The 27,409-nt window shown below is 30.6% G+C and overlaps 1 protein-coding gene across 2 annotated transcripts in view; it reads right to left on the bottom strand.

Moving 5' to 3' along the window:
* Window positions 1–27,409, bottom strand: part of LOC143196138 (uncharacterized) — a 49,873-nt gene that overhangs the window by 16,733 nt on the left and 5,731 nt on the right. The window contains exon 1 of one of the 2 annotated variants that reach the window (XM_076403768.1): window positions 10,185–10,217. The exons of the other annotated variant lie outside the window; for it this stretch is intronic. The gene's annotated coding sequence lies outside the window, so the exon portion shown is untranslated. Of the gene's footprint in view, window positions 1–10,184; window positions 10,218–27,409 lie in introns of those variants that run through there. 2 annotated transcript variants of the gene reach the window in all.

Here is a 27,409-nt window from a genome sequence, read left to right as displayed (position 1 = left end):
TAGCAATATTGGACGTGCTCATGTCATAAATTAATGAAGTGTATTGACAGTTCTGTTCGACGTGTTACGCAGTTCATCTTCCATGCGAGATTTAAACCCACGACTTCCACAACAGTAGGAGGACCGACTTGTGGCTTTAACCACGGCAATTTTATATCAAATGTTTATTGATAACAATTAATATTATGTTAGACAAAAAGCAAAGCACAATAGAACCAAAATAAAACTATACTGCTTAGTCGGAAGATACTCTCAACTTGATCTAAAATCAAAGAGGTTGATTTATAAGACAATCATAAAGCCAATTTGGACCTATGTGGTGCAAATATGGGATTGCACTAAAAATTCAATTCAACTAGTCATCCAACGCTGTCAAAACAAGGTTCTTCCATTGATTACCAAGGCCTATCGCTACGTAACCAACGAAGAACTGCATGATAGCCTGGAAATCAAATGGATTTGCGAACTTATCCAAGATTTCGCCTTGAAACCCGAAAGAAGATTAATAAATCGTGGAAGCAATACAACTGCTGGATAGCAGGCAGGATGTCAGGAGATTGAGCGAACCAAACTATACGAACTTATATAAAATGTATACTTTTAGTGCAAACTATAGCTATAAGTTATTATAATTTTATAATTGAGGAATACATATTGATGTATTTTCTTGCACTCGTCTTGCTTGTGAATTAGTTCAAGTACAAATGAAATGTAGTAATAAATTAATTTATAATTAAGATTATAATAAGCGTATCTAATAAAGATGTTATAAAAATGATAAAAATTAAATAAGTATATTGAAAATGAATTTCGTATTGCTAAGTTACTGCCAATGCTTTGTGTTAAGAAATCTGGAATGAGCCTCTAGTAAAACTACTAAAGGAATACTGTTTAGTTTTTGTTGTATTTAAATTATACTGTACAGAAATAGCTTGTTTAAATGAAAAAATATTGAGTGGCATTATAGTTTTTGGCAATTGAATATATTTACATTAATTTTACACTATTTGCGTATTTACTATAATGGTGTATACCGATCTGAATATTCGGTTTGACCGGATTGGGCGTGTTGATGAAAAAAAGCAAAACGTAGCCGAATTCGCTATGCGCGCATGTGTTTTCTCAGAATGGGATTATTCAGCTCGAACCGAATGCTCAAATCTGTACCCACCATAAAAAACATTTTTATTACAATATAATATAAATTAATACGTCTACATATTTCAATATGTATTTTTTTACTGTCATAATAGATTCACGATTAAGATGGCGTTTTTCAATAAGAGTTTGATTTTGAAATTGTATGAAAATTTCATGTATGAAAAGTGTTCCGGCTAGATCCGTTTGAGTGTTGTTTTGTTTGAGTTTGAGTTGAGCGATCATCTGCGTTATGTTGATTTCAACAGTGAATTTGGCCACCTAACATCGGTGGGTAAAGGCTGGTTTAGGGGTTTAGGCTGCTAAATCGTGTAACAAACATATTATAGTTATTTGGAATCAGCGAGTAAATAACAGACCGCAGATTAGACGTATTCCAACATCGACCTTATCCCCATTAGAAAACTCTATATAAGTTATGTAAAAATTAATATAGATTATTAAGAAAACTTCTAAAACTTTTGTGGATGTTTCTGTATAATTCGGGGAGAGTTTGTTTACGGCTTATAAATTTTATCATTATCTAATGTATTAGTTTGATTATGCATAGTTTTATTTTAATTTATTTAGTGCTTGGGACTATATTGAGCAGCGATATCTATTAGACAAAATGCAAAGTATCACTTTTAAAGTGGTGATAATGTTAATGTCAATGGAAAAGAGGAGCAAAAAAATTCGAAAAAAAAATAATTACAAGACTTATTGGGCGAATATTTAGCTCATATTATCAAATAACTTTCGGAAAAGGAAAGATAACAGGTCAATTGAAAAGTTCCCGGCCTGACACATAGATGGCGCTACTAGAATTAAATCCATATGTTTTTTAATCCTCAAAAGATGCGGGTGTAAATTTGACAGCTGTCTGATCATTAGTTTGTGAATTATAGCATTTTGAGTGAAGCAACTTTTGTTATTGTGAAAAAAATGGATAAAGAGGAATTTCGCGTATTGATAATATATTGCTTTTTGAAGCGAAAAATTACAGTTAAAGCAAAAACTTGGCTTGATGACGAATTTCCAGACACTGCCACAGGAAAATCAACCATCAAGGATTGGTATGCTAAGTTTAGACGTGGTGAAATGAGCACCGAGGACGTAGTGGACGCCCAAAAGAAGTTGTTACCGACGAAAACATTTAAAAAATCCACAAATTGATTTTGAATGACCGTAAATTGAAACTGAATGAAAAATCATTCACGAATATTTGGGTATAAGAAAGCTCTGTGCAAAGTGGGTGCCCCGCGAGCTCACTTTTCGCCAAAAACAACGACGAGTTGATGATTCGGAGCCGTGTTTGAAGATGAACAAGCGTGATAAACCCGAGTTTTTGCGTCGATATGTGGTAATGGATTAACCATGGCTCCATCCTTTCACTCCGAAGTCCAATCGACAGTCATCCGGCAACAGTCGGCTGGCAAGGTTGACGACTGTATTTTGGTATGCGAATGGAATAATTTTCATTGGCTACCTTGAAAAACGAAGGACCATTAACAGCGACTATTACATTATTATTGGATCGTTTGAAGGACGAAATCGCCGAAAAATTGTCCCATTTGAAGAAAAAGAATGTGCTGCTTCACCAAGACAATGCATCGTGTCAAAAATCCATGAATTGGGCTTCCAATTGCTTCCTCATCCACCGTATTCTCCAGATCTGGCCCCGACTATATCCTGTTCTCAGATCTCAAAACAATGCTCGCTGGGAAGAAATTTTCGTCGAATGAAGAGGTGATCGACGAAACTGAGGCCCCTTTTGAAGCAAAGGACAAATCGTACTACAAAAATGGTATCGAAAAGTTGGTGGTCGCTATAATCAGTGTATTACCCTTGAAGAGAATTATGTTGAATAAAAAAACTAATTTTGACAATTTTTCCAAGACTTTTCAATTGACCTGTTAGCTGTCACACAAATTAACTGAACGTACCATTTTGAACCGTTTGAAAATTGCGGCTTTTTTGCTTGCAAAAAGTCAAGCAAAGGCAAAAAAATATTTTTGTGGCGCTTTCAGTCTAGATATTAAAAGTAGATCCACTACGACAATTTCAAACCAAAAAGCCATAGGTTAGTCTAGGAAATCCATCCACATCTACATTAAAGCGGAATATCCATGGCCCTGTTGTGCTGTGCGTATGGTGGGTTCACTAAGATGTCAGTTGAACAAATTGAATAATGTATTGTTGCAGAAAAGATCGGAAGATCAGAGAATAACAGACGCAAAGTCATCCTCTTGCATTATAACGCTCGGCCACACGTTGCGAGAGCTGTGAATAATATAGTGCTGCCGCTCGAATGGGAAGTTCTGCCGTAGCCTCTCTAGACATAGTGGTTTCTGGTTATCACTTATTCAGTTCGACGCAGCATGATTTGGCTGTAAAACTTTTTTGAAATACTAACGAAATGCGGAAATAAGTCAATGAATGGATCGCTGGCAAACCAATATCAGCAAGGTATCACCGTCTTGGCAAGATAGGAAAATGTTGTAGAAAATGATGGCAAATATTTTGACTGATGAATGAGGCCTGTCACCAGTTGCTGTCGATTCAGATGACGATTGATCCATGTTTCATCCATTGTCACATATCGATGCAACAATTCCGATTTGTTCGGTTTAAACATGGCCAAATTGCTCAGGATCATAAACACGTTCTTGTTTTGGCCAACAGTGAGCAAACGCGGCACTTTGAACAGAGCCTTCTCATAGTCAAATGGCCATGCAATATAAAATCAACACGTTCTTTTGATATTTTGACGATGTTAGCTAACTCACGCAACTTCCCGATCATTCAAACAGATTTTGTGGATTTTTTTATGTCTTCTGGTGTTACCACCACATTTGAATGTCCACTGCGTTCTGCATCATCGTATTTTTTCCTTTCCAAAAGCAGTTAAAATTGAAGCACGAAATTGTTTTTGATCCATTGTTTTGAAATCAACAAAAGCAGTGTATATTCTTAGCACGATAACTCACAAACTTATGAGTAGAATATCATAAAATTTTAACAGCTTTCTCTCGAAGGTTAGTACTAACTGAAAAAGCGGCGAATGCAACAAAACTAGCGTCGTCTATAACTTCGGCCAGGGACTCCATAGCCCATGTGTTATATCTTGCGTTCTTCCATTACTATAATTATAAAGAGATGTTTATTGCATACAGAACACATCTCAAGGATGTATTGTAGTCTAGAGACTTGCAAAAATCGATTTTTTTTCATATTTTCAAAGGTTAACCATTTAAGAATATGTTATTAAGAGGATTTTTTTTAAATCAACACTAAATCTAAATTTAAAACTTTGCTATTTTTGTAGTGAAAACAAATGTGTTTGACTTTTCTTATTTTAATACGATAGAACAAAGTATTGAAAAGCCTCGTCCTAAACAATAAAAGTAAATTGCTTCAGTAGAGAGAGATTTGAGATATCATGTCAAATACCTTGAAAAATTTTTTAAAAAATCGTTTAAAGCCTTTTTGTTTTTAGATTCCGCGTCGCTCAAACAGTCGTAATATTCTTAAAGGGTGAAGCTTTAAAATTATGAAAAAAAATCGATTTTTAAAAATTTCTAGACTAGAATACTCCATTAAGGTATATTTTCATAACATTGCATAACGATGAATTAACATTGCGTAGTATCAAAATAACAAATATAGCTTTAATTTGCTTTTTCACTGGCCGATGCCAATTCCATTACCATATCCGTGTACTGATATCATTTGCATAAAGTTCAAGCATTCGAAGGTACCATCAAATCGATCCGTACGTTACTATTTGATTAGAACTAAGTATCAGCGCCATACGCCCAGAACGTGATTTGGCATTTTTTCATCGCATTAGAGAATATAAATCTTAATTATTTGTTCAAATATATGGTCGGCTCGAATGGTGAAATTTCCAAAAGCGGTTTTTGTCGACTTGCGTCACGCCAAAACCAAAAGGAACATTAACGAACCTGTTTCTAAATAGGTAAAAAGAAAAGGAAGATCCTACAGTAACGGCTCTTTGATAGGTTTAAACGTTTAACATCGATCGGTTTAGTTCGCTCTTACGTCAGTCAGTGTCTCGCATAGAACTAATCGGAAAGAACCCGGATGTACTAGTGTAAAACATTACAATTAGATGGAAACTAGACCTGCCGTCGAGATATATTTTTTAAGAAATGGAGATCTATGATCTAAGTGGACTGACATTCACAAATAATTAACACCTTTTATGTAATCAATCAATACCAAAAGCTTCCCAGAAATAGTTAAAAATGATTTACTAATTATATTTAGTGATACAGGTACGCATCATCGGAAATAAAACGGAATCATTTTCAGCTATTTTCTGTTAATTATGGACCTAATTAATTAAATTAAATTTTGGGAATTGGTAACCGCCCACTTCCCACAATATCGACTGAATTGAAAGGGCAACTAATGAGATTTCAAAAAACATGATAAGAAATAAATGAGACGAGGAACGCAGAATTTAGATCAAATCGCGGTTGTGTAGATAAGATTTTCGCATTCCGTCATTTTTGAAGAAATGTATGAGTTGTGGAAAGCATGCGATTGCCGTTTTTTTTTTATTTCCATTCAGCTTTCGACTGTGTATACTGACAGGTTCCTCTAAATATTATTGAATTTCTTCAGCCATCTTAAGATGGTTCCATTAAAAGCTTGCGAGTGCGAAATGATTTTAACGTTCAATGAAGGAATGTTAGCGAAGTGGATGTAGGCTCTCTTTGTAGCTACTTACAGAGCTCTATGGTTTGAAAATTATTGAAGAAAATAATAAAGTACTAACAGCCCACGGACAATTGCAGCAGCAATTAGAGCAAGTGTAAGAGTTCAATTGCTTGAAATCAATAACACAGGAGATGAAAGTGACATCAATTGATTGAATCAATTAAAGAAATAAGCCAAATAGTCTAACCAAATAGTTGCAGTAGCTTTTGCTACTCCAGGTTAATCGGTGCATTGAAGAACAAATCTAAAGTCGCAGATTACAAAGCTTTGGACGTGGGTTTTGAATGATAGGTCAACGAATTCCTCACAAAGGCAGTGAGAAGCTTCGAAAAGTACATAGAGCAAGAACATAGAAAGTACTTTCTTATTCATCTAATAATTCGTAAGTTCATTATGTTACCGTAAGTACCGCGAAATTAGTAAGTTATAGTAAAAGATTGCTTAAAGGGTATCCTAAAGTTCATCGATTTTACCAGTTCATCTCAAATATGTTTTACAATTTCTGTAATTATGTTTTACAATTTCTGTAATGGATAACAATATCGAGCGAAGAATTTTGACTTGAAATATTGCAGAAGAGTTACGGCGAATCAACGTTATCCAAAATATGTACTTTTAATATCTACATATAATTTTCAGTCCTATATCTTCAGCTGAGTTTAACAATGCTAATGTAAAAATGTATATCTGGCCAAAAACTCAACAAAAATCACAAAACAACCATCGTATGATATGGCTGCTGCCGTTTTTTGGTGGTCCGCTTCTTTTTTCAAAACAAAAATTTTCACTATTCGAAGCATCAGTTTTGTGTCGATATTAGACAAAAAAACAATTCGCAGCGATAACTGACATAGGTTCCAAAAAATGTGCTAAAAATGTTTTGGAACCGATCGCCATGTGACATATCGGGGATCCAATCGTCTGATGGTATTGATATTGTCAATATACATTTGCCGCCTTGGTTGGCGCAGTGGTAAACACGACAGGACGGTCCACCAATCCTGCTGGGGCATATATATATATATATATATATATATATATATATATATATATATATATATATATATTTGAATTGGAACTCGGATGAATTCGGAAAATTTGGAGGAAGAGACGAATCATTCTCAATCATGACAATACACTCAAACAATAACATTTTTGTCAGACAAAAAAATTTAATTGATTTGTTATGCACCATGCAGTCCTGATTTGGCATCCAAAAATGTTCTTAAATACCGTCCATTAAAAACAAATTACATAGTCAACGTCCAAAATAGCGGTTGTTACAATCAAATAATATTTATTGGAGTTACCTAATTTAGAGTAGAAAAAGTGCTACGAAACGCATGGAAATAGTTCAATATCGATCATCAATGTTTATTAGGGCCAAAATATAAACACAGCAATCATATTTTACTCCAGTACGTGTCGAATATGTTAAAAATGTAAGAAAAAAATCGTATGTAAACATATAGCGTCATTAAATTAAGTAGATTAAGAAACGTGTATCTAATATTTTATTGTTGATAACAACGATACAGAATATTCGTAAACGAAAATAGTTCAGATTTTCTGTCACAATTTATTTTCATCTTGAAGCAACGAGTAGTAGTGCTCCTCGTATGTTAACGTAATATAATTATTGATTTAAATAATATATCCTAGAAATCATTTTAATTTTATTATATATTTATATAACCACGGTATATACGTATTACTACAATAACATCATAAACATGTAACGTCAATAAATTGACAGGATTAATTAAATTTCAACTACCGGGAAATATAATTTCTACATATTCCACATACTTTAAACATAATACATTTATTCCAGTTCATTATTTTCTATATTTATAAACATCTTTATTAATATTTTATTTGGATGCTTTATATTTGTTGCACGAATAAAGTTGATGCTATGCGGTTATGAATTTCAATAATTGTTTTTAAAAAATACATTTGAAATAAAACCAGATACTTGGAAGAACATAAAGTTCATGGTAACAAAAATGAAATTTCAGAAATAATGTCTAATATAATTTAATGTTTCTTGTATTCCCACTTTAAAAAATTAACAAATTATAAATGAACGAATAATTGAAATTGATTTTCACCCACTGGTTTCTCCTTTTTTCTTGCAGCGCAGCTTCAAGTTAGCAAATCCGTAGTAGTTTAGAGGTTGTTCAAAAACTGATCTTCGTACCGGGCATAAATCTGAATTAGTAATGGCTAAAATTACTGCCATCTCTTTCAAATTCTTATCGTGCCAATCCTTCTCCATTATTACAGTGGGATATCAGTAAACAGTTGAAGTCTGATCAATGATATGCTTATGATGTAACAATCAGTTCACAGTTGAGGAACAGATTACAATGGTACGGACATCTGTTTCCCATGAAAGTTAAATGAATTCTTCAGAGACATCTATCGCGAGATATAAAAAATAAATCCAATGGTATCAACAGATGCTTATTCGTTGAGAAATAGACACTCTTCTTGAGCACCGACTATGGATTGATGATGATGAACATTGTATAGAGTTAATATCACCAAAAACATTCAATATATTCAATATTGAAAATGATTTAACCTCCAGAACCAATTTCAATATATAGTCCGTTGAATAAAACAGTGAACTTGTCATCTAAACTTATGACGTCAAAATGTCGCCATGTTGTCACATCAAGTTTCAGTTTTAGCTCATTTTGGCTTTGATATATAACAATATACTAATCTAAATAATGTACAATTTTTGTAAATTGTAATTGTTAATCCAACTATTTTTGTTGTAATCATCAAATATCATAAATAAATAAATAAATAAATACATCTAATGCATCCATTATCTCGTTTATGTTCGAAGTAACTGATTAGAGACAATTTGTTTTTGATTCTTGACTATATAATGGCTTCGGCAATTTCGATCAGAGTAATAATAAGCAGCGATTTGAAGTTGATTAAAAGAAGCAAAACCCTAAAGAGTTTGCTGGTTTTATAAATTTTAATTATAATAAATTTCAGATGAATTTTTCGGAGGTTTGAAAAAAATTTGAAGAAAATTATTGTCTGATTCTATAGTAAATTTACAAATTGCGATAGGCAATACATTCGACATCGTGATGACGTGAGTTGTTGTTGATGTTATGAATAGACTATAGTCTATCCAAAGTTACTTTGTACATACGTCATCACGATGTTCAATGCCGCACTTTGTAAATTCGTTTTAGAATCGGAGAATATTTTCCTTTTCATCTTATTCTACTTAAAAAGGAAAGGAAGTAAGCGTAAAAGGTAAATATGCTTTTTAATAAAAGTAAAATATATTACTTGGATATACATTTGTTAATTAGGTGGATTAGGTCTCCAAGGGATACAACTACAAACGCACCTATAACTCTAACCCATAGGTAGTATGGAAAAGAGTTCAATGTAAATTTTTCAAACATTCAAACACAACCCTAACCTGCAAATTATTATAACTGTGTACTTAATTGTAGTTTTAAGTCTTTCGATAATATATGCATTAGATTTAATATAATGTTAAAATAAATTATGTTTGATAATAGTAGTTTTGGTTAATTATTTTATTCAAATTAGAATTTTTGTATTAAACTGGACTAAAACTCAGAGATGATGATACGGTAACATTGTTATGTTTTGACCTCACAAATTTAGATGACGTACGTATAAAATAATTTTGGACAGACTGTATATAGTTGATTATTCATGTGTTAAAAAAATTAACCCTAATATAACAGAGAAGAATAAATGTCACATTAAATAAGGAAGTACCAGTTTAGAAGGCGGAATCGTAACAATAGAGTATCAGCAGGGGAAGCAGGATCTACAAATCACTTACATACTCAGCGGTAGTCTTAAAAGCAACCCACTAACAAAAAGAAAGTTGATTGTGGCTGATTTCTTTATGATTTTTTATAATCGTACAACTCAATCGTGTGGTACTGTTGTCGCAATTTATTTACAAGTTTCATATTCCAAAAAGATCAAACATTAATATGTATGAAGCATTTTGCTTAAATATAAATATATTCATTACTTCCAAAAAAAACCAACGGGCCCAATTTTCTTTCTGAATCATTCTACAAATTGTTTTTAAAAATTAACCTTATTTTGTAGTTTATAAGAATTTAACATTTTGTAACGCATTAGGTAGTAGTTATTGCAATATTATAATTTTTATTTTTTTGTGTACTATGAAACTATTATAGTTTCCTTGTTTATTATATTTTAGAATGATGTATTTTTAACTAACTAGGATATATTTTGGCAGGACTTACTACTTAACGCAGGTTTCGAAGCAGTACCATCAGCAATCAACTGGTGAGTGATCAATTTCCCAAAAGATATCTGGAGTTACACAGTCTGGTTACTGGTGTTGATTCATATACATAACATCAATAGGAAGAGCGTTTCATTACCTTAACCGCTAAACTAACCCCCAGTAAAGGGGTAATTTGATATTTATATTTACAGTATTATACTTAGATAGCTAAGTCTAGATTATGTGTAAGTATTATATATAACATTTTCCGTAGATTATCTGGTATTTTTACTGAGGTATTTCCCATTAAATTAACAATGTATATCACGGAATACTTTACATAACTCTAACACAATTATTGGTTTAAAAACATTACACCACAATACAAATTTTATTGATATAATCGCTTGGGGAAAAGTTATTTTCGTTTTCTTATATTTAATTTTCTTATATTTCTAATTTTCTCAAATTTCATTCAATCTAATTTCAAACTAATCAATGATATATATGCCATTATTTATCTATGTATTTTACCATTTTTCTAATAAAACTATAACGATCCCTTTAGAATTTCATGTTTCATTCATTAATATCCTGCTTCAATCGTATTTGTTGTTGACAGTGGAAAGTCAAGTTAATGTATAAGTTCGAGCAGCCCATTATGAAGCTCATCCCTGCAATTAGCATTACCACCTTCATTAGTGTCAATGCAGGCTTTGGAATCATTTGTGAGGTTCCATAACTAGAACCCATCAAGATTAGTAGCCATTATTTTTTTCACTACTAATTTATGTGAAGTCCAAGTCTGCATTGTATTTTTCCCTCTCTGGGGGTAAAAAATATAACGTCCTTTGGAATCTTCATTTTCCAGTACCTTTTAACCGCGCTATAATACGACTTCATTGATTAAGTGGTACTAAAGATATGCGGCTTTAAAGTTATGTACTAGGAAATGTCGTTTTTGATGTTAAAATAATTGTATAGGAAATGGTATAGGTACCAAAAATTTATTTATTCCAATATATCAATAATAAGCATGTTAACGATTCTTAATGAACCATTATATTTTTAAATAATATATTATAGTTCATCATCAAAATGGATGAGATTGTAAAAATTGTTTCGTATTTATCTATGTACCAACAAAATACAAACGTTGCGGAAAGAGTTACTTTGTTGCTAATGGATATCAATTACTATAAGTAAGGCAAGTAGGTATGTTTCATTAATAAAAACATGTTAGTATTGGTTTTGGCACTTCAAAATTGGCGATTTCACCGCCAGTTGAAAAAGTATTGGGCCAAGATTTATGCCAATCTGAAGAAGAAGAAGCCGAAACCTTAGAAATAACATAACAATCGATGTTTAGCTGTCTAAAAAAAGCTACTAATATGCATCTGGTAGGATGGGCTCGGAATAATCCCGTGGCCTTGCCAAGTGGCACACTTCTTCACGAACAAGGCAAAAAAATGATCGATTATTGAATGTAATGCTAATTGAATGCGGAATCCATATGCCAAATATACCATATCTACATATGGAAAATAATTCGAATAAAACATATTGTACCAATTTCACTGAATGAAGCTGAAGTCAAAGTTACAAAATAAACTTGTTAGTACACCCTATATAATATATTGCAGTTTAATGATATTGATATTCTAAAGATATCAAGGAAATCTGTAGGTCATATATATATATATATATATATATATATATATATATATATATATATACATACATTTATATAGAAATATTTATATATTTAATATATGAAATATTTATATTTAATTATTAAAAAGATTACCAAAATAGATTGTATAAACAAAAATATCATACTAAATAATCAGAGTCACTATAATGACGATATTAAGAAAAAACTATCACACGTAATAAAAAATCAATGCATCCTATTACACATATTGCTTTAGAGAGATGAATGAAATAAAGATTAAGATTTCGAACAAAATCAGATCTCACTCTTCATCAGATTATAACAATATATGTTATAATAACATCAGATTCAAATTTAATTTTATTATTTCATACATGGAAAAAAAATAATTGAGACATAACTTTTAAATGAACAAGGTTGTTAGTTCAAGCTTGGGGAAATATAGGAATGGCTCATACTTGAGTATCTGAAATGAATATGTCTTGAAGTGATCTTTTTGAATATATATTACACGCACAAATATTGTATATCCTGTTTTGAATATATGTACATGAGTCACACGTTATAATCTTCTTTTCATCTTTATTGTTAACAATTATTGATAGAAATATTCAAAACATATTTTGTTGATAGCGAATGATTAACCAGTTTCTTTGAAGTACGACCACTCGATCACTTATATAATGCGTATTATAAAAGTATGGTAACCTCTTCAATTTCTAAGAGTTTCGTATTCATACGAATTTGTAAATCTTTCATACATATTAATGTACCTCATTAAAACATGAACGTCAAAATGATTCTCTATTAATACCCGCAAACTGGTTTTATTTATAGTAAAGAAACCCGTTAATATTTTTGTTATTGTCTGGTATTTGATCACTATCTAAACCAGCTTGATCTTGTTACAATCTCTTGCGGTCCCAGCAATGACTGCAGGTGAATTTTAATTATATCAAGAAAAAAATATAGAAAAAAATATGATATCACTAATACAATTGTTTGGAGAGATTCCCCCTAATATTTTACTAGGTATTTCCCCGTATGCTAATGCGAGTACTAGTTTATTTTTAATATTTGCAAATCATGGTTGTTAATATTCAGAAAGCGTAGGGACGGCAAGAAACTAATTACGTTTTTTCAAAAATTTTGATTTCAAGTTTTGTTATTATTATCATCTCACAATATTTATTTTATACTCAAAATAAATCATTACATCGAAATAAGATGCCAACGCTCGGACAGGACAGCATTTCTTCCATCCGCTAGTTTCTATAAACATAACAACGTAAGTTCTGTGTATATGTGTAACTGCAAAATTCAGAATGTAGTTAATAGATTGACTTGAACTGATTTTATGAGAGAATAAACTTAATAGCCACACACCAATTTGGGTTTACGAACAAGCATTCAACAATTAACCAGGTGCATAGAATAACAGATGTATATTAATTAAAAAGGCCTAAGAACGGCCGTGTTCATAAGCTACAGAAAATATTACCGAAGCAACACACCGAACTATAATAATCTTACATTACAGCCAGAATATTTAGAACCAAACAAGAAAAATCCTACTCTACGGTAAAATATGTTAAATCAGTTATATCACAAGGAAGTGTATTGAGACTAATGTTTAAATACTCTGCATATGTGAAATACCTCAAATGAGAAATATCACGAGAGCTAGATTTTCTGACGATGCTGCGATTTTTACTGTTGGAGACAATATGGAAGAAGCCACTGGAAAATTGCAACAAACAAACAACAATATACATAATTGGACCCAAACCTGGAAAATAAAAAGTAACGAAAATAAATATGTGCATGTACAGTTCACGTATGATAAGACAGCATAAGCACCAATAACAATAAATAATACAACTATTTCATATATATTGAAGAACATTTTTAATTATGTGAAATATTTAATTATTAGAAAGTTTGCGAAAATAGATCTACACGATCTAACATAATTATCATACTAAATAATCTGACGTCACTTAAATGACGAAATTAAGAACAAACTATCACATTTAATAAAAAAGCTGTGCATCCTATAATAGAGATTGCTGTAGAGAGACGAATGAAATAAATATTAAGATTTCGAACAAATTCAGACCTGACTCTCCATCAGATTATATAATAACATCAGATTATAATTTAATTTAATTATTTTATACATCATACATACACAATATTTTGAAATATTTTAGGAATATTTGCAAAATGTATTAAAATAATATTTCAGAAATACTTTTTAAATGAGCAGGTTTAGTTCAAGCTTGGGGAAATATAGAACTAAATGTCTTTGAAGTAATTTTTTTGAATATATGTTACACATTTGTTTTATGTTACATATTACACGTCACGTTTTGAATATATGTACATGTGTCACACGTTATAATCTTCGTTTCATTTTTATTATTACAAATTATTAATAGATATATTCTAAATATATTTTGTTGATAGCGAATGATTAACCAGTTTCATTGAAGGACTAGCACTCGATCACTTATATAATGCGTATTATAAAAGTATTGTAACCTCTTCAATTTCTAAGAGTTTCGTATTCATACGAATTTGTAAATCTTTCATACATATTAATGTACATCATCAAAACATGAACGTCAAAGATATTCTCTATTGATACCAGCAAACTGGTTTTATTTATATTAAAGAAACTCGTTAATTTGTTATTGTCTGGCATTTGATCAGTATCAAAACTAGCTTGATCTTGTTACAATCTCTTGCGGTCCCAGCAATGACCGCAGGTGAATTTTAATTATATCAAGAAAAAAATATAGAAAAAAATATGAGGTCACTAATACAACTGTTTGAAGAGATTCCCCCTAATATTTTACTAGGTATTTCCTCGTATGCTAATGCGAGTACTAGTTTTTATTTAATATTTGCAAATCATGTTTTTTTTTATTCAGAAAGCGTAGGAACGGCAAGAAACTAATTACGTTTTTTCAAAAAATTTTAATTTCAAGTTTTGTTATTATTATCATCTCATAATATTTGTTTTATACTCAAAATAAATTATTACATCAAAATAAGATGCCAACGTTCGGACAGGACAGCATCTTTACGTCCGCTAGTTTATATAAATATAACAACGTAATTTCCGTGTATATATGTCATTGCAAAATTCAGAAAGTAGTTAATAGATGGATTTGAACTGATTTTATGAGAGAATAAACTTAATAACCACACACCTAATTGGGTTTACTAACAAGCATTCATCAATTAACCAGATGCATAGAATAACAGATTTATATTAATTAAAAAGCCTAAGAACGGCCGTGTTCATAAGCTACAGAAAATATTACCGAAGCAACACACCGAACTATAATAATCTTACATTACAGCCAGAATATTTAGAACCAAACAAGAAAAATCCTACTCTACAGTAAAATATGTTAAATCAGTTATATCACAAGGAAGTGTATTGAGACTAATGTTTAAATACTCTGCATATGTGAAATACTTCAAATGAGAAATATCACGATAGCTAGATTTGCTGATGATGCTGCGATTTTTACTGTTGGAGACAATATGGAAGAAGCCACTGGAAAATTGCAACAAACAAACAACAATATACATAATTGGACCCAAACCTGGAAAATAAAAAGTAACGAAAATAAATATGTGCATGTACAGTTCACGTATGATAAGACAGCATAAGCACCAATAACAATAAATAATACAACTATTTCATATATATACTGAAGTCACATTCAGTGAATTATTTAATTATTAGAAAGCTTACGAAAATAGATCTATACGATCTAACATAATTATCATACTAATTAATCTGACGTCACTTAAATGACGAAATTAAGAACAAACTATCACATTTAATAAAAAAAAACAGTGCATCCTATAATAGAGATTGCTGTAGAGAGACGAATGAAATAAATATTAAGATTTCAAACAAAATCAGACCTGACTATCCATCAGATTATATAATAACATCAGATTATAATTTAATTTTATTATTTTATACATCATACATACACAATATTTTGAAATATTTTAGGAATATTTGCAAAATGTATTAAAATAATATTTCAGAAATACTTTTCAAATGAACAAGTTTAGTTCAAGCTTGGGGAAATATAGAACTATATGTCTTTTGAAGTGATCTTTTTGAATATATGTTACACATTTGTTTTATGTTACATATTATACGTCACGTTTTGAATATATGTACATGTGTCACACGTTATAATCTTCGTTTCATTTTTATTATTAACAATTATCAATAGATATATACAAAATATATTTTGTTGATAGCGAATGATTAACCAGTTTCATTGAAGGACTAGCACTCGATCACTTATATAATGCGTATTATAAAAGTATGGTAACCTCTTCAATTTCTAAGAGTTTCGTATTCATTCGAATTTGTAAATCTTTCATACATATTAATGTACATCATCAAAACATGAACGTCAAAGATATTCTCTATTGATACCAGCAAACTCGTTTTATTTATATTAAAGAAGCAATGACGAGTCCCAGCAATGACTGCAGGTGAATTTTAATTATATCAAGAAAAAATATAGAAAAAAATATGAGGTCACTAATACAACTGTTTGAAGAGATTCCTCCTAATATTGTACTAGGTATTTCCCCGTATGCTAATACGACTACTAGTTTATTTTTAATATTTGAAAATCATGGTTGTTTTAATTCATAAAAATAGGGACGGTAAGAAAGTAATTACGTTTTTTTTAATTTTGATTTCAAGTTTTGTTATTATTATCATCTCATACATTATCAAATACTATATTTGTTTTATAGTCAAAATAAATTATTCCATCGAAATAAGAAGCCAATGTTCGAGCAGGACAATATGTCTTACGTCCGCTAGTTTTTATATATAAAAACGTAACTTCCGTGTGTGTATATGTGAGAATAGAGGATGGGCACGTGGTATTTTATTTAATAATGCATCAAACACTTATAAAGCCTGGAAGACATGTCAGGATGTATTTAAATAAAATGATCTAAATTAGACAACACACGTTATAATCTATAACTCTGCACCAAACCGTGAATACATGGGTGTAAGCATCAAACTCTAAAACTATTAATACAGTAAACGCGGGCAGTAACGCATTCCTTGCCAAGGCCTCCCACCCCACAAGTACGGAACGGAAACTAAACCGAACAAGTTCGAACACGTTTCATACTACAGATGAGCTATGACATATCTTCGTGGGGAACATCCGATAAAATAAGAGGATAAGGCCTAGCCAGATATCGATCCGGTCTCTCCACCTGTCGAGCCGTACTGTGTCACGAAGATTGCTCCTACGCCTCACTCTACTAGGAACCCATCAATCATTTTACTCGGGCTACTTCCTGGGATAAGGAACAGATGCTCACATATATGTATCTGCAATATTCGGAAAGTAGTGACCAGAAAGAGGTTGACCAGGTGCATTGAACAATAGATGCAATTGAAAAAGCTTGTTCATAAGCTACAGAAAATATTACCGAACCAACACTTAAATTACAGCCAAAATATTTAGAGTCAAATAAGAAAAAGCCTACTCTGCAATAAAAGAAGTTAAATCAATTATATCACAAGGAAGTGTATTGATACCAATGTTTAACTACTCTACACATGTGAAATACCACAGAACGAAAATATTATGATAGCATTTGCTGACGATGCTGCGATTCTTACTGTTGGAGACAATATAGAAATAGCCACAGGAAAATTTCACCCAAACCTGGAAAATAAAAATTAACGAAATTAAATCTGTGCATGTGCAGTTCACGTATAATAAGACAGCACAAGCACCAATACCAATAAACACTATAGGACCGACTACTTACACCAAAACTTTCAGATACCGAAGTATTACATCTCTTGGATAACACAAGAACAGACACAGACTTAAACGCATTAAATCAATTGATATTGTGTAATGTAGTGTAGACTAAGATAGGGCTGATGAATCCTCCTAGATATATACTTATATTTAAGCTATTGGAAAGACAAATTGTAGGTTAGTTAGCAACGACTGGTAGTATATGATAAATAAATAATTTAAAAAATCTGGTTTTATTTTAATATTTTTAATCCCAATGGAAACAGAGTAGTAAAGAGTTTTAAGAGTTAGTTTTATAATTTGTTATTGTTACGCGGCAAACTGTCACTTTGGATGAAATTATAACTATAGTCTTTCCAATAAAACAGCCAATGCACCTCACAGATGACGTCGAATATACTGCCAAATGCAGTTTTTGTAGAATTTAAAATTCGTTTTAAACTCGGAGCAGATTTGTCCTTCCCACTTTACTAGTTAAAAAAGTTCCGTTTAAAAAAAGAAAGAATGCTGTCTGATTCATCGAAACATGTAATCAAATAAGTCTATAAAATTCGTTTTTTATTTTTGTTTTTTCAGGCACAACAGATTGCGTCTCTAATCAGTTAACAGTGAACATGAATGAGATAACGAAGGCCCCCTCTTACCAGTATTAACGAACTTTACGAAGAGGTGAGCATTTTTACTGATAAATATAATTTTGCTGCGATATTTATTGAAAATATTTTTAGCGTGTTGCAGCTGCACTAAATATTAGTATGGATACGGTCACTGAAATATCTCCGAATCATACGAAGCGGTTAACGAATCAAGATTACCTTGATCTAGCTCTATCAGAGATCAAATATATGAAATGTATAAAAACGGTGAGTAGTTTTTTCAATCAAAACATAATTTAATACAATTATTTCAGAGGAAAATGTTAGTCTGAAAAGTGTCGAAGAGGTCTAATTGAACTAAACACAACCGTAACTTACAAACTATTGTAACTGTGTACTTAATTGCAGTTTTAAGTCCTTCGATAATATATGAATTAAATTTACTATAATGTTAAAATATATTATATTTGATAATAGTATTTTTGTTCAATTATCTTATTAAGATTACAATTTTGTTGTATGTTAAAGTCAATCTGAACTAAAGCTCAGAGTTGATACGGCAACATTGTGATGTTTTGACGTCACAAATTTAGATGAAGTATGTACAAAACTTCGTTGGATAGACTATAGGTATTTAAGAGGATTTACACCATTGACAATAAAAACAATTTTCAATGTAAAATAGTTTGTTTTTGTTGGCTTATATACTACAGCGTATCCACTATAACGTAAAGTAAGATATTAAAATGAGTCATATGCTTTCTAGGTAAATATATCTTCACTAGGCTACCTCTATTTATACCCCTAACAATTAATATCAGATAATATTAATATCAGATAATATTAATATCAGATAATCATAGCTAAACATATCCAAATTTAAATAATACGGTGATAAATTAGAAATAGTGATGATGATAATCATCATTCTTAGTCTATTTTATCCATGTCTTTTTGGAATTGTTACTTGTAGAGAGTATTATGCGTGTATGATCTGAAGGTATCCATTTAGTAGTAACTTTGTCTTGAAAAAAATCAATTTATTATTCTGCAACCGCTCAATTTGCCGGACTTCTGATTCCTGATTATTCTAGAACTTCAAAACCTCATTTTGAGGAAGTAACTCCAATAACTTTCGTACCAATATTTAGGATCCAATATTACCCTCGTTAAGATGTTATATTTTTTATTTCGTATTTTTAAAATATCAATAATTGAAAAGTAGCGATCAAATTTTGGATGCTTTTTTATTGGGCTTGAAAAATAGGTGTAAAAAATAGGCTATAAAATAAAATTTATAAAATATATGATGATGAAGCAATTTTTATCATTATTATTATTATTAAATTAACCAAATATGAGATTTCAATCTTCGATCATTGGCTAAAATCACACATAAAGTATCTTAACACGAAATTATTTTAAGTTGATTGATCAAATGCCAAACAATAACTGAAATACTAATGACTTTCTAATATAATACGCCAAATTACACGTTACACGTGTTTAGTACATGTTCTATCAGTGCCCATTTATATTTGTAATTATTCGTAAATGAGGTCGTATTTAATAGAAAATAAAATTAATTATTAATCTGTGCCTATCAGTCTATTAATAGAAAAAAAAATTACTAACCAGAATTTGACAACAATTCTTAGAATGGTAAAAGGTCGTCTGAATCTTGAATATTAATGAAAGGCCTACAACACGTATTAATCTTATGTTACAAACGTACCAGGTGTGGCTACAAAGTAAAGAGATATTTAATGATTATCCTCTTCAATATATCAAAACAATTTTCATTATAGAATAATGACTGAATAATGATATAATTTTATTAAACACTTATTTGTCTATTGGTTCGATTATTTCCTAATAATGATTGAATATGACTATGTAAAATGTGTCTTACTTGTAAATGAATTATTTATGGATTAGCATTGAATGGCTAACTGAAAATCACTTCCAATTATGTGACATATAAATGTTTTCATTTTAATAAATGATAAGCTTCAATTGCATACATGTTCAAATTTCATACAAAATTTCACAACAATTTGTTGTCTTAATATTATAGCCAAGAAAGTTTAGTGATGCTAGGCACTTGGTAAGATTAGAAAGGAATTTTAATCACTATTCTGCTGTAACGAAATTATAATTTAAATAAAGTAGCTTATTAATCAGTGTTTGAAATATATATGAATAAATGCGTGTTGAAAAATTATTATAAAACCATAAATTACTTTATGTACAACCCATTATATATCCCTTGATACATTTTATTAAAAATAATTTTTATAAAATAGGAACAAACCAGGATTATATAAATTAAAAAAATAATAACAAGAATTGGAGAATAATTCAGAGAATTATCAAAGGTCGTCCAAATTTTTAATATTAACGAAAGGCCACTAACAAAAACTCTTGTATAATCAGATTTAAATTTATTAGTGAATTTATTCAGTTGAAACAACGATCATAAAAATAAAATAACACAATAGATAGTTTTCCTTGACGAATTATATTTTAGGTAGTATTAGATACATGTATATTAAACGTCATTCATAATTTGTAGATATTGTATCAAGTGGCATTTTAAATAATACGTAGTAGAAAACATATGAAAATTTTTTAAAAAATTGTTATTCTTTTGCAAATATATGTAAAAATATGTAACCATAACAAAAAATAAATTATCATTTAATAAGTTGAAAAGCAACTGAATTGCAACAAGTTTTAATTATCTTATGTAATTCAAAGGAAGAGAAATTGGAAATGGATTGTAAATAATGTATCTGTGGTGATCATAAAAAAAGCAGAAAAAAGCGCAATAAGGTGATTCTGCCTTATGATAATGCTCAGTGATAAAATTATTATCCTGTGCATCAGATACTTACTCTAAGTAAACCAGGAAATGTAAAACGATTTAGAAGAAAAAGAGTTGCTATAGTTGAGAAAAATAGTTTGAAAAAACTTTGAAGAATTCGACAATCAGGATACATTAAATAAATAGATTAATAAAAATCATTCTATGTTTTTAATTAATTTGTTGAAATACCTGAATAATAAACAGATAGATAATATAATAAATATTAAAATTTAAAAACATTAAACATCGGAAAATATCGGATTTTTGCTAGTTTCTAAACCAACATAATTTTGTTTTACATTTTATTGCTCGATTTTGACATCACTGAATCATCACTAAGGAATTCAAATTATTTAAACAACAAATGTTCACTTGGAGATAACTGAACACAAAGATTCCCTATTGGTATTTCCAGTATTCTAATTACATAATTCACGAATTTATATTTTTTATAGCTTACTATTGTTAGAGCTATTTTATTATTGTACAAATATTAGCTATCAATTCTAATCACTGTTGTCAAATTCAATGGTTTAGACATTACTCAATGAGTGATGTTTGGCCATTAAAAGTGTTTTATGCGATTAGCAATAGGCGATATTGACATCATTGACCAAGATTGCCCATTAAAAAATAACTTGCGAACAATATGGATATCGCAGACAATCACATGGTATCATCATGGTATATCACATTCACAAGTATTGTTAATTTTTAGTAGTTTTTTATTAAACCAGATCTATTCTGAGTATATACTACACTATATATTTCATTCATTGAAACTACAAAAACTGATCATTTGCATTACTTAACATTAAAAATTAAATGTGTTCTTCACAGAGAACCAGATCATTAAAAAGTCTTCACCATGTTCAATGTTGAACAATTCTTCTTCTCACGAGGTAGAACGTACAAGATGACTCAAGAGGGCTAAGCCTTTTGAGCTGATGTAGTGTGACGCTAGTGTAGAAGTAGAGTACAGTTCTAGAGTACTCACGAAAATTAGAGCAATTTTTTTACAAATTTAGGATTGCATTGAAGAACTATTATTCCGAACTATTATCACTGAAATATTATTTAGTAATAAAAAATATCCACAAAATGTTTATTGAAAGTGTTGACTATAGGAGATAAGGGGCGAAGAGATAGTAGTGATGTAGATGTTTGTTCGTAGAATATTTCTTGGAAGTGAAAATACCTACGTGGAGGAAAGTGTTTTATGATAAAGGTATTGATAACTTCTATAATCTCATTGATAGGGATACTGGTAAAAAGAAGGACTACGCCCAGATTAACAAGAATATCGTTTGGATTGGTTTGGATGGTCCATACCTTGCTTATATTATAAAATCAACCAGAATGTTTAATTTGTACCTGGTTGTATTAGATCTTGAAGATGTTTAGTTAGATATATAGTAACAGGTCAATTGAAAAGTCCACGGCTTGACACATAGATGGCGCTACTAGAATTAAATCCATATGTTTTTAGTTAGCCATAACCCTCAAAAGATGCGTGTATAAATTTGACAGCTGTCGGATCATTAGTTTGTGAATTATAGTATTTTGAGTGAACCAACTTTTGTTATTGTGAAAAAAATTAACAAAAGGAATTTCGCGTGTTGATAAAATATTGCTCTTTGAGGGGAAAAAATATAGTTAAAGTAAAAACTTGGCTTGATGCCGAGTTTCCGGACACTACACCAAAAAAATCAAGCAACAAGGATTGGTATGCTAAGTTTAAGCGTGGTGAAATGAGCACCGAAGACAGTAAACACAGTGGGCGGACAAAAAGAGGTTGTTACCGACGAAAACATTTAAAAAATCCAGTAAATGATTTTGAATTACCGTAAATTGAAACTGAATGAAATAGCAAACATTCTAAAGATATCAACTGAACGTGTACATGATATCATACACGAATATTTGGGTATGAGAAAGTTCTGTGCAAAGTGGGTGCCGCTCGAACTCACTTTTGACCAAAAATAATGACGAGTTGATGATTCGGAGCAGTGTTTAAAGATGATCAAGCGTAATAAACCCTAGTTTTTGTGTCGATATTTGACAATGGTGGCTCCATCATTCCACTCCGAAGTCCAATCGACAGTCATCCGAATGGACTGCACACGATCAACCCGCTCCAAAGAGTAGGGAAACGCAACAGTCGGCTGGCAAAGTTATACATATATAATACCTTTAAAAAGGAAGGGCCATCAAGAGCAACTAATACATAGCGTTATTAGACCGTATGAAGGACGAAATCGCCGAAAAATGACCGCATTTAAAGAAAAAGAAAGTGCTGCTTCACCAAGTCAATCCACCGTGTCACAAGTCAGTGAAAACGATGACTAAAATCCATGAATTTGGCTTCGAATTGCTTCCTCATCCACTTTATTCTCCAGATCTGGTCCCGACCGACTATTTCCTGTTCTATGATCTCAAAAGTATGCTCGCTGGGAAGAAGTTTTCGTCGAATGAAGAGGTGAAACTGAGGCCTATTTTGAAGCAAAGGACAAATCGTACTACAAAAATGGCATTGAAAAGTTAGAGGGTAGTTATAATCAGCATATCGCTATTGAAGGAAATTATGTTGAATAAAAAACTAATTTTGCCAAAAAAATGTGTTTTACTATGGTAGGCTGGGGATTTTTCAATTGACCTGTTAATATCGCAGGTTGGGCATTCAATATTGTTGTTGTTGAGTGAAGAGGTATGGGAAGTTTATAGAGTTTTGAAAATCCGTAATAAATAAGACTAAGCATTTTTATAATCTCGTGCAAGACTAAATTCCCTTAAGAAGACGGTAGTGGTTTCCTCAAATCTTGAGGTTGGTGCCGCTATAAAATATATTTGGTCTTTTTGATATAATGCCTTAATTTAATATAATAATAATTAACTTTATCGACACTGTATATTTATTATGAATTCTCCCACGAAATAATATATGCATTAATTAATAAAATATTAATACAAGTTGATTTAATAAAAATCTTCATACATTCTTAAATTATACATTATATACAGATGATTAAATTAGCCATTTTTTTCTTATGAGTAATGTTAATTTTTAATTTCATGCATTGAATCACGATACTTATTGTATGATTTGCGCTTCTTATCTCTATCTTATCTACTAAATTTTTCTAAGGCATTAATTTGATTTCATCTTACTATACCTACAGTTATACTAATTTAATATTACGCCATAATATCATATATATTTTAGCACATTGCATTTCAACATTATATTAACATACTGAACTTTCAGATATCTAAACTCTTTTACATTAAAAAAAGGTAACAAAATAGTGAATAATAAAATCGAATTATTGATAAGCTTATTATTGTTTATTGTTTACATTAGTAAATTTGTCACCATTTGTCATGTACTTGGATTAATTAACAAGCAAGACGAGTGCGAGAAAATACATCAGTATATATTCCTCAATTATAAAATTACAATTATTTATTAATTATTAACTTATAGCTATAGTTTACACTAATAATACACACTAAATGTTCACACAAGTTCGTATGGTTTTATTCGTTTCAATCTCCTGATATCCTGCGCACTGTCCAGCAGTTGTATTGCTTCCACGTTAGTATGATTTAGTAATCTTCTTTCGTGTTTCCAAGCAAAATCCTGCACAACTTCGCAAATCCATTTGATTTCCAAGTCATCCTGCAGTTCTTCATTGGTTACATAGCGATAGGCATTGGTAATCAATCGAAGAACCTTGTTTTGACAGCGCTGTATGACTAACTGATTTGAATTTTTAGTGCAACCCCATATTTGCACCCCATAGGTCCAAAGTGGCTTTATAATTTTATTATAGATCAATCTCTTTGATTTTAGATCAAGTTGAGAGCATCTTCCAACTAACCAGTATAGTTGTTTTTATTTTGGTTCTAATGTGTTTTGCTTTTTGTCTAACGTGATGCTTCCAATTTAATCTACCGTCAACATGGATTCCAAGGTATTTTGCTGATTCTGCTTGAGGAATCGGGTATTGAGTGATATAATTAAGTTTTTATTATTTCGCCTTAATACAAAATTAACGTGGACAGATTTGGAGCTATTAAATTGAATTTTCCAATCTTTTGTCCATTTGTAGATTTTGTTGACTGCCACTTGCACTTCTTCTATTGCCCTAGGCAATAACTGTGTCGTCAGTAAAGTAGTCGTCAGTCGTAGTTCCAAGAAGTGTTTCTTTTGTTGTTGGAAGGTCAACAGTGTAGAGCAGATACAGGAGAGGTCCTAAGACGCTACCTTGTGGAGTTTTTTTAATAACTATATTTTATTAAACTTTACAAACTCCTTGAGACGATAGTGGTCATTCTTATACCTTATGATAAAGAGCGGTATTTATTTCCAAAAAAATCGTAGAAAAAAGTTAATAGAAATTGTGTCGCAAATAACCAAATTAATAAAAGTAAGTAATTAAGTAATAATAATAAATCAATTATCAAATACCAGAAAAATGTATAGTTACAAATATTCTTTTTCAATTTTCACTGGAGATATTAGATGGCGTTTCACAATACTTCGTGCTGACTTCTCATAATAGACGTTTTGAGAGTTGAGAGCATATGTCTAATTATATATAATTGGATCCTAATTTGTAGTAACGAAACAGACATCCATAATATCAATTAGGAATATATCAGAATTAAATATAATCATAATACTATTAATCCTATTATGTTTGTACATGAAAATAAATTGTATTTTAAAATAAATATTTTTTGATTCTTGAACAACTTTTCAAAAATTTCAATACTTTCTATTGAAAATGGCTCCACAGGTGATTATACTGTTCAAATTTTTTGATGACCTATGGGCTTAAGTGTGATTTTACTAATCCAATGAGTCAAAATTTTAATTATTCAGATTAAATATCGATTGTAATGCTATTGTCGCTAAAGTTTTTAATTATCATAGGATAGAAAACAATAGAATAAACATAGAATTATATTAAACGATTAAATGTTATATATCCTATTTAATATAAAAGGATTTTTGATCTATGAAATTTGCATGTTTTCAAAAAGAAATCAAAATAAGCTATGCAAAATTGACATTTCTAGATAACTAAAATAGACTTTCTAGAACAGCGACGCTGAAGAATTCACGCTGTTGAAACAACTGCTGTAGTGTAATATATAATGCAGTATATTTAAATTCATTGCGTACAAACGTCATTTAAATTTGTAACATCAAAACGTCGCAATATTGCCGCATCAACTCTGAGTTTTAGTTCAGTTTGACTTTGATATACAACAAAATTGTAATCTAAATAAAATAATTGAACAAAAATGTTACCAAATATAATTTATTTTAACATTATAGCACATCTAAAAACCACAGTTAATTATACAGCCACAACAGTTTATAGGTTAGAATTATAACCTCTTATCACTATTGGTTTCAAGAATTTTGCATACGTCTGACAACCGGACCACTTTCACAGGCTCATTCGTTTACGTGTTCGAACTAATCAGACAGCGTTGTGTCCCTTTTTAACTAAAATAAAATGAGAAGGAAAATATTGTTTCATTCTAATACGAATTTACAAATTGCGGCAGGTAAATCTTAATGACGTATGTACAAAAAAAACTTTGAATAGGTTATACATGTTACACATAACACCAAACAAAGAAGGTTAGATCTAGATTAATTGTAATTTTATCTATGTTTTGTTCAAGAACTTAAAACTTAAAAAGAGCTTAATTTAGATTCTTTAGAATATAAATTAAGCAAATATATAAATAATAGTGTAAAATACGAAAATTGTAAGGGGATTTATATATTAAAAATGATGTACAAAGCAAAAATGCGTTACAATTATAGGTTCATTAAATGTTATGTCCTTGAATATTTCCTAATCATTGTAATGCTTGAAACGGTTCTTTATTGAATAAAATGGTACAGTATATTTTAATTAAAATGTTTTACATATTTTTTTACTTTTTTCCTATCTCTCTGGAAACAATTCTGATTGGCATCTTATCATGCTTGCGTCTTTTAAGCATTTTCCAACAGTATTGTAGCCAAGCTATATCGACCGTATAAGTGGTAATCAGAAGACGATATGTCTGATGAGTGCACTAGGTACACCAGAACTCTCAATGAAGTTGTAACAGTGAATTCACAACTTTTGTAACGTATGGCCGATCGTTGTTATACGAGAAGATGACTGCGTTTGTTTTATTAATAATGAACTATAATTATTTAATTAAGACAATTTTGTTATC

This window comes from Rhynchophorus ferrugineus, unplaced genomic scaffold (genome assembly GCF_030347505.1).
Source record: "Rhynchophorus ferrugineus isolate W39M unplaced genomic scaffold, kcgeb_rfMv2 rfM1, whole genome shotgun sequence".
Classification (NCBI taxonomy): Eukaryota; Metazoa; Arthropoda; class Insecta; order Coleoptera; family Curculionidae; genus Rhynchophorus; species Rhynchophorus ferrugineus.
This window is presented reverse-complemented; position numbering and strand designations above follow the sequence as displayed.